The 8917-nt window shown below is 28.5% G+C and overlaps 1 protein-coding gene across 6 annotated transcripts in view; it reads left to right on the plus strand.

Moving 5' to 3' along the window:
- The window catches only part of LOC117169101 (BTB/POZ domain-containing protein 6), a 49550-nt gene that overhangs the window by 18372 nt on the left and 22261 nt on the right, over window positions 1-8917 (plus strand). The window contains exon 1 of one of the 6 annotated variants that reach the window (XM_033355240.1): window positions 2763-2848. The exons of the other annotated variants lie outside the window; for them this stretch is intronic. The gene's annotated coding sequence lies outside the window, so the exon portion shown is untranslated. Of the gene's footprint in view, window positions 1-2762; window positions 2849-8917 lie in introns of those variants that run through there. 6 annotated transcript variants of the gene reach the window in all.

Genomic DNA, 8917 nt, shown 5'->3' on the forward strand with positions numbered 1-8917 from the left:
GGGGTCTTATATAGGGAGTTGAGTGTAGAGACAGATTTTGATTCCTTATTCTTATAGATTTTTTTCTAGTGTATTGTTCTTTATAGTAGAGAACCCTGTGTTTTGTTTGAAAAATACACTATTATTTTTTCGGTTGAAAATCTTTTTTGTTTAAGGCAATGTGATGAGTGGGTCACGTGACCAGGGTCCTACCCTATACGCCAATTTTTTTTATTTCCCAACTTATATTCACACGAAATGCCCCATCGAATTGAAAATTTGGGATATTTAACCAGCAGCACTAAAAATGGAGGGTCTGGCCCTAAAGTTGTATAATTATGAAAAAGTTTTTTGTTGTAAATAATTTTTTTTGCTTTTTTTATAATTATTAAAGTTTAGGACCAGATCCACCTTTCTTAGTGCTTCTTTTTTATTATCCCAAATTTTCATCTCGATGTGGCGCTTCGTGTAAAAATAAGTTGAGAAATAAGAAAGGTGGCGGTAAGGTAGGAATCTGGTCACGTGACCCACTCGTCACATGGCCTTAACAATTTTATTATCTGATTGAAAATTGAATTATTTTGTTGAAACATCAACAATTCTGTTAAAAAGAAAACCTTTTTGGTTTAAAGTTCAACTATTTTTATAAAAACTTCAACAATTTGGTAGATAATAAACTTTTTGTTGGAAATTTAATTTCTTGATTGAAAAATATTTTTTGTTTGAAAATTCAACTACTTATTTTGTTTTCTTTAGTTAACTCAACTAATTGGCTATAAAGTACCATTATTTATGGGTTCATAATTCAACTGTTTTATAGAAAATTCATCTCTTTTGGTAGAAATTTCATTTTTTTGTTTAAAAATGCAACTGTTTAGTCGAGAATTCATCTCTTTAGATACAAATTTTATGACTTGGATAAAAATTTAATTATTTGGTTCAAAATTGAACAATTTTGATTTTTAAAAAACTACTTTTTGGTCGAAAATTCAACTGTTTTGTGGAAATTTCGTTTTTGGCTTGAAAATTCAATAGTTTTGTTAATAAATCCACACCTAAGATTTTTTTTAAGTATTCATATTTTTTGGTTTCAAATTCAATTGCCTTGTTAAAAGTTGAACTTTTATGTTAAAAATTAATTTTATTGTTTGAAGATTGATCATTTTAGTTAAAAATTTGTTTTTTCTTTGAAGGCGTCTTGTTTTCTAATGCTTATGAATTTATATTGTGTTTATGATTCTTACAAAAGTCAATTGTAACCTTTTTAAAAAAATAGGAAACTGTGTAAATTGGTCAAAATTATCGATTTTAGATGTTTAAGGGATAAGAATAAGGGGAAAAAAGATATCCTTAATATAATAAGTAGATCTTAAGTTTTAAAAAACCCAACAACATTTGCCTGGATGACGTTTTTTCAATAAGGTTACCCCTTATTGAAATACTCGTACAAGGTTTCGGAGACTTTAAAGAGCTAACATAATATCCATCATTCATATGCTTAGACATTAATAGCAGCTTGTAAAATTATTCATTTAACAATTATGTCTCATACTTAAATGTCAGAATAAAAAAAATTAGTTAACATATATATTAACTTATTATTCAAATTTGTTTTCTAATATTTTATTATTTTGATTTTTTTTAATCTTTACAAATTTTTGAATCTTTTCAAAACTTCTAAGTGTCTTTTTAACTTAATTTGAATGTCTTCTAAAATTTTTTAATCATGCAACATTTAACATTTTTACATTGAAATCTTATATATATATATATTCTTTACTGAAAGATTAGGAAATGATTTTCGAAATCGTTTTGAAATCGTCAAATGAAGACGAATTTTCAACCAGTTGCATTTTGAACAAAAAAATCAAACTTTTACCAAACAGATGAATTCTCTGCCATAAAAAGATAAGTCTTCATTACAAAAATTAATTGTTAATAGCTAAACTTGAAACCAAGTATAGTTGAATTTTCGAAGAAAAAACATGGATTCTGAACAAAACATGTAACAGTCGATATTTCAATAAACAAGATTTTATTTTTTATTTAAAAAGAGTTAAATAAATACAAAAAAACGAATTTTCAACAGAATAGTTGAATTATTACCAAACAGTTACATTTTTAATCCGAAAATCTGAATTCGAAAAAATCATTTTCAACCGTGTAATCGAATTTTCGTCCAGAAATATAAATTTCCAAACATGAGCATTAATTTTCTACAGAAAAATGCGATTTTTAAAATAAAATGCATGCATTTTCAACTAAAAAAACAAACAAAAATGTATGTATTTAAAATTTCAGTTTCAAAATTAATTTACTTCAAATCTTCCAGATTATTTTTTGAAAATATTCCAAATTTTTTAAATTCTTTTCAAGTATTCTGTTAAAATTATTTTTAAAAAAATAAAAAGTCATCTTAAATTTTCCTAGAAAGGTTGAGAATTTTGTTTTATTTGTTTAAAAACTTTCAAAATTTATATTTTCAATAGCTATAAATGTGTTTCCCGGTTCGTTCTTCTATTCCGCGTTAATTCTTTTGTTTCACTCCCAAACACATAATTTATCACTTTTCGGCCCTACTAAAGAAACGCTCGTTTTCATTTTTATGGCCCTCTCCCTTGATTGTCCAGAGTTCAGAATATTCAGATCCTTCAAACTTCCATTTTCCTACTTTAATCTCTATGTAAAAAAACTGCTCCCACTATTTCCATGACACATGGCCCGTTTCGAGAAAACAACCCAAACCACTGCCTATTTCAGTATTCTCTGATCCATGCTGCCAGAAACAGTTTTTCTCGTACATTTAGTGCGGTTTCATTTATAAACAATCTACAATGAACTACTTTATATTTTTTCTTCATTCAAAACGGTATGTGTTTTATTAAGTCATTATAAATATTTAAATTTGTCTCAAATGTGCACACCAAGAAATTAAATTAATTTTTTATTGTCATAATTTCAAAATTATGATATCAGAAATGTATTATATGATTCAACGTTTATTTTTAATTACTTCCTAAATTTGACCGCTTGAATTGTTCATTCTTTTTTTTTTTTTAACCACCACATTTTTTGTTTTCGAAATTAAACAATAGCACCACATTTATGTTATAATTAATTGCAAATTGATTTAATCAAAGCTTGCAAAATTTAAAAAAAAATTGATGAACGGAAAAAATAAGCTCGAAAGCTTAGTAAATGTCTGGAAATAAGATTCTTAATATGCGGTTGCGTTGATGTAAGTACCAACAATATCCCCAAAGAAACCAGTCAATTACACCTAATTGACACCTTTAAATTATACACCTGTGATAGCATTTGCCCATGATTAGCGCCTTGGGCTCAATTGTTGTGATTTCCATATTTATTGAAATTATAAGTGGACAGAGTTGGGAAAGAGGCCAATTTGGGTAGAGGTCAAAGGTTAAAACGCAAATAAAGTTTGCTATGAACATATTCATATATGTGGAGAATAATATTCAAAACTTAGCGAAATACAAAATTATTTGCTGCTTTTGAAAGCTATTAGGTAGGACGGGCCGAAAAGACAAAATGATTAGATTCATTGCTAATAGCACCGAAAAGTTTCTTTGCGGTATTACGAACAAAATTGTAAAGAAATTTCTCACCATTGGGCCAGACCATTGAAAAATTCGTTAAATATGTTGTATATGGAAGTAGTTTTAAAAAATTTCTTTTGGGTAAAGTTTATGGAAGTAAATAACCTTACATGGAAAAAAGTAAGACGAAATATTGTAAAAATATCAAATTTATAAAACTACAAAAATGCAATTCTGTTAGTTTATAAGTACCTAAAGTTGAAAAAAAATGTTTTTCTTTTTTTATTGTTTGATGCTATTTTAATAAACTAAGGAAACACGTACATACATTTCTTAAATTTCAAACAACAAACACAGAATTCGGAAAAATAGACTAAAATAAATGTTTGTTTTGGATATTTGTCAATTTTAAAATTTAAATAGACTGAAAAATCCAAAAAATCAAATTCCGGACGCTCTATAATTCCCGAATTTTAAAAATCCCTGATAATATCCTAACAAAAAATTTACGAATTATAAACTTCCAAAATTTGAGCAATTCCAAATTTTATTCTTTAATAAACATGATTTATTTTTTTATTTAGTTTATGAAAATTATTGTTTAGATTTAATACAAAAATAATTAAAAATAATATGGTATCAAGTTCAGAGAAAATTTAGGAAGAATTTTGTTTTCATTTGAGACGCACGTGTTTTGGGGTCATCCATATACCACGTGGACAAGTTTTCCCACTTTTCAAACCTAATGGACAGCTTTGTTATTTCAACAACAACCCCCCCCCCCCTTTCACTCTTTCAACGTGGACATATTTTTTGAAAATATATACCCCTCCACCCCCTAAACTGCCCTTGTTGTATATGGATGGCCGTTTTAAAATTTATTTTTTAACATCATTTTTTATAGAATAATTATTGTTATTTTAAATTCAAACCACAATTTTTAAATCATCAAAGATCAAAAATAAAATTTCTTTGATAAAAATATTTTATTATTGTGTTTTTTCAATAAATAAATAAATAGTATTTATTTTTTAAAAACATGCACATAAATTGAAAATTTAATTATTTGCCATCTTTTTCCCAATAGTGAGAAATTAAATCTTTTTTTTTTTTTTTAATTTGTTCGTAATGATATTACCATTTACTGCTATTACCGTAAAATTAACCATTCTGAGTTTTTCCAGGTCATTTTACTTTTTTTCCAAAGTGCTACCAATTCAGTAATGCGTGCACAATTAAACAATGTTATATTTAAACTGTTTTTCGAATCTTAAACTAAACTGCAAAGTTCAGATTTAATTGATTCCGAATTTTTTTATATTGAGGTCCCGCAAAATGAGTAAAAAAAAATTTCTATGAAAAAATTAATTCTCAGAAAGCAATTGTTATCCGTTCTGAACTTTTTTTAAATTCAGTCTAATAAGATTCCACATGAAACGTTCACGATAGATTTTTGAAAAATATTAAATTATTTGTATTTAAAAATGAATTATTTATATCGATTATTGTTAATTTTAAAAAGAAATATTGATTTTTGAGGTGTACCTTTTTCTAAAAAAATACTTCGATTCATTCAACAATATCCAGAATTCATGTAGCAACTATTCAAAAAAGATGCTTAATAGTAACTAAAGTGTTAAAAAAGAACTGAATTTGTTATAAACGAACAAGTGAATGAAAATTGTTTCGTGGAGATTGGATTCGTTACTTTATCCGCACTAAATTTCAACAATTTATGGACACAAAGTGTTTCTCACTTGAATAAATGATTGATACTTAATAAATAATTTTGTACTTTATAAATAAATTTGATAAATAATCATGCATGTAAAATATTTATGATGGAATCAATTTTTTTCTATACGGACTCGATCATACATTACTTGATAAATGGCAATGAAACCTAAGTATCATATTACTCATCCAATAAAAATGGATAATTGTTTAAACAATACTAATTAACAAATGCGTTATTTGACTATTTTTAGCCATGCAAACTTGGTTCATTCGATGTAATTAACTTTGAATGACTAACTTCTAAATTTTTAAGGATATCTCGAATACAGTAAACAATAACTATTTGTTAGAACAAATATTTAAATTAATTTTTATTATGTTATGTATTTATAAATAAAACTGGGCTTTTTTCAAGGAATTACCAGCAAATTACTTAACAAATATTAATAACAAAATTTTAAACTTTTTTACACACTACGAAAACCATCCACTATTGTTAGTGTTATTAAAAATGTTATAAACAAATTTTTCTTGTCTAATGCGTATGCAAATTAGAAATTTATTTTTATCTGGTGTAATATAATGAAAATTACTTTACAATAATTGTGGATCTGGATCAAAGAACCGTTAAAAGCTTTCTGGCCCTCAGAGTGGAGTGACTCCTTACCGCTTAAATGTAAATGACATTAAGGGACCCCCGCCCCCACTCTAGGTGCCAAAATATAAAATAATGATATATAAATTGATAACGAGTCATGATTTATTGAAGAATCCTAAGTACTTATTAAATCGTATATTATATAATAATATACTGTGTACGACTACGTTCATTAAATTAGACCGGCCCACAAAAAAAGTTGTATGCACGAGACAAGTGACTAGGCTACCCTGATGGATTTTGAGCCGCTGAATCCAAATCTGGCCTCAAAATTTCTCCTACACGTCTCAGTTTTCCCCTAGATGAGAAAAGTAGGGAAACACCTAGAGATTTTCTGGTCACACAGGCCAAAACAAATGTGTCTGTACAAGATAAGTGACTAGGTTACGCTGATGGCCTGATAATACCATCATACGCGAAAATAGACTGTTATATTCTTAATTGTGACGACTTGTAGAGATTTAATTTTTATACACAGAAATTCTCTAGTGTGCCTTCTGTTTCCCCTAGCTTGGGTAATTCTAGGGAAATTGAAATTCTTTCTCAAATTATATAGATTTATATGGGGAAAAATAACAGAAAACCTCACATCCTTTACAGTTTTATGTGCGAAATCAGTCAGTTGGCCCGTGCAGACCATTTTTTTTGGTGGGCCTATGGGGCCAGCAAATCTCTAGGCTTTTCCCTACATTTTGCATCTAAAGAGAAAATGGAACAAGTCCGAAAAATTTTGTGTTCAAATTTAGATTTAGCACGAAAATCTGTAAAAGACATGGCATTTTTGTTGTTTTCCCCCCCGTTTAAATCTATATTATATGAGAAAGACCTTCAATTTTCCTAGAATTACCAAAGCTAGGGGAAACAGAAGGCACACTAGAGAATTTCTGTGTACAAATTAAGTCTCTATAAGTCGTCACACTCAAGAATATAACATCGATCAGTCTATTTTGGCATATGATGGTATTATCAAAATAATGTTCAAAATGTCTCTAGGTTTTCCCATTTTCTGCGACTAGGGGAAAACTGAGACGTGTAGTAGAAATTATGAGGCCAGATTCGGATTTAGCGACTCAAAATCCATAAGAGTAGCCTAGTCGCTTCTCTCGTGCAGACAACTTTTATTTTTTTGTGGGTCTGTTTTAATAATAAAAATAGCAATAGTGGATTGTTTTTTGTGGGTCTAAGAAAAGTAAACAAATTTGTTATTAACAGTTGATTTAAAATCTAAAAATTAGCCAAATGATGCATTTGTTAATTAAGCTTTAATTAATAATGATCAAATGTGAACGATTAACAGCAAGAAGTCGTTGCTAAATAATAAACCATTTTTGTTGACAATGACAAGTGCTTTTCATCGAAATATCCTATAGAATTTAGAAGTTATATCTACAATTGATTGCGTTGAAAAAACCAAGTTTGTACGTCCAAAAATAGCTAAATAGTGCATTTTTAATTAAGATTGTTTAAACAGTTATCAATTTCAATTAAGTGACCAAATATGATACTTATATTTCACTGCCAGCAAATAATTTCATTTTTTCCATAAATTATCGAAATTTAGTGCAAATCATATAACGAATCGCCACCAATCACCACAAAATCATTTTAATTTACTTATTTGTTTATAAAAAATTCAACACATTTGTTAACATTTGCGATGCTATGGAATATCTTTTCGGGATAGTTACTTTATGTATTCTATGTATTTTTGAATAATTCCAAGTATCTGTTCAAAAAAAGTTACACTTCAAAAACAAATTTTCTTTTTTCTTCCAATTTTCTTATTAAATAAAAAAAATAATTTAAAATGTCACAGAAATAAATCATGAAACTTTAATGAGGAATTTTATTAGATTCCACTTATCAAAAACTGCGCCTAGTCGTCCCGAAAAAATTGGGGTGTTGGAAAAGGGGAGCATATGAAAATATTGGGTCACCTGTCAACTGACGTTTATATGAACATTTTAAAATTTCGAATATTCCCAAAATATTCCATACAATTCCATTTTGGCAGGAATTTTAATTTCCTTCTCTGTTGATTCTCCATGCTCGAAAATGTGTTTTGGGTGGTTTTTTGGCATGAGAAAACCTAATCTGATCTTTATTTTGAGATAAAATGAAGTTGTAATACATTTCCCTTACAAAAATTTGCTGAAATCAACAGTTTACTTTACGTTAAAAATTCAAATTGTTCTCTGTCATTTTTTTTCTCTTGAAAATGGGTACTGAAAGGTTTTTTTTGCACGTGAAAACCGAATCAGATGTTAATTTTGAAATAAAATTTACTTTTGACACACTTTTCAAACAAAAATGTTCTAAAATCAATCATGGCCATTCTTTGTACTTATTACAGTGTTATAATGAGTAGTAAGGGCCTATGCCTCATATTGGCCTCAGAACTCATAATCACATCTATACTGACTCGCTCACGATTTAGGAGTAGTTTCAGAGATTTCGGCTGATTTCACTTGATTTTCGCTTATTTCAAAAGATCGGATCTTTTTCAAAAGATCCACTGAAATATGACTGATTTCAGATCATGCCACAAAGTGTTATGCTTGTTACAGTTGATTTCATACCGATTACAAACGCTAAAACCCCTTGATTCGAGCTTTTAAAAGCTTTTAAATGCTTTTTATTAAAAAATTCAGAGATTTTGTGAGCGAGCGACAATCAAAAAAATCTGCCAGCTTGGCGGGCACATTCTCGTAGCGCGCTGGGCGCGCGACTGTTCCTTCTCGCGCTTGATAATATATTTATCTCGTGCTCCGCGCTCGATCTTTACATTACCCTCCATATTTGTGCACAGACCACAATGCGAAATTTTGTACATTATATGTTAAAAACTATTATATCAAATTCCTATTACAATTTCTTTTTTTGTGTACCTTGGTTTGGCACTGCTTATTCAGATATTGCAAAATAATGTTCACATTTTATTTTTCCTGATCCTAATAGGACCCTGTTGTGGTTGTTTAATCCT

This window comes from Belonocnema kinseyi, chromosome 3 (genome assembly GCF_010883055.1).
Source record: "Belonocnema kinseyi isolate 2016_QV_RU_SX_M_011 chromosome 3, B_treatae_v1, whole genome shotgun sequence".
NCBI lineage: Eukaryota > Metazoa > Arthropoda > Insecta > Hymenoptera > Cynipidae > Belonocnema > Belonocnema kinseyi.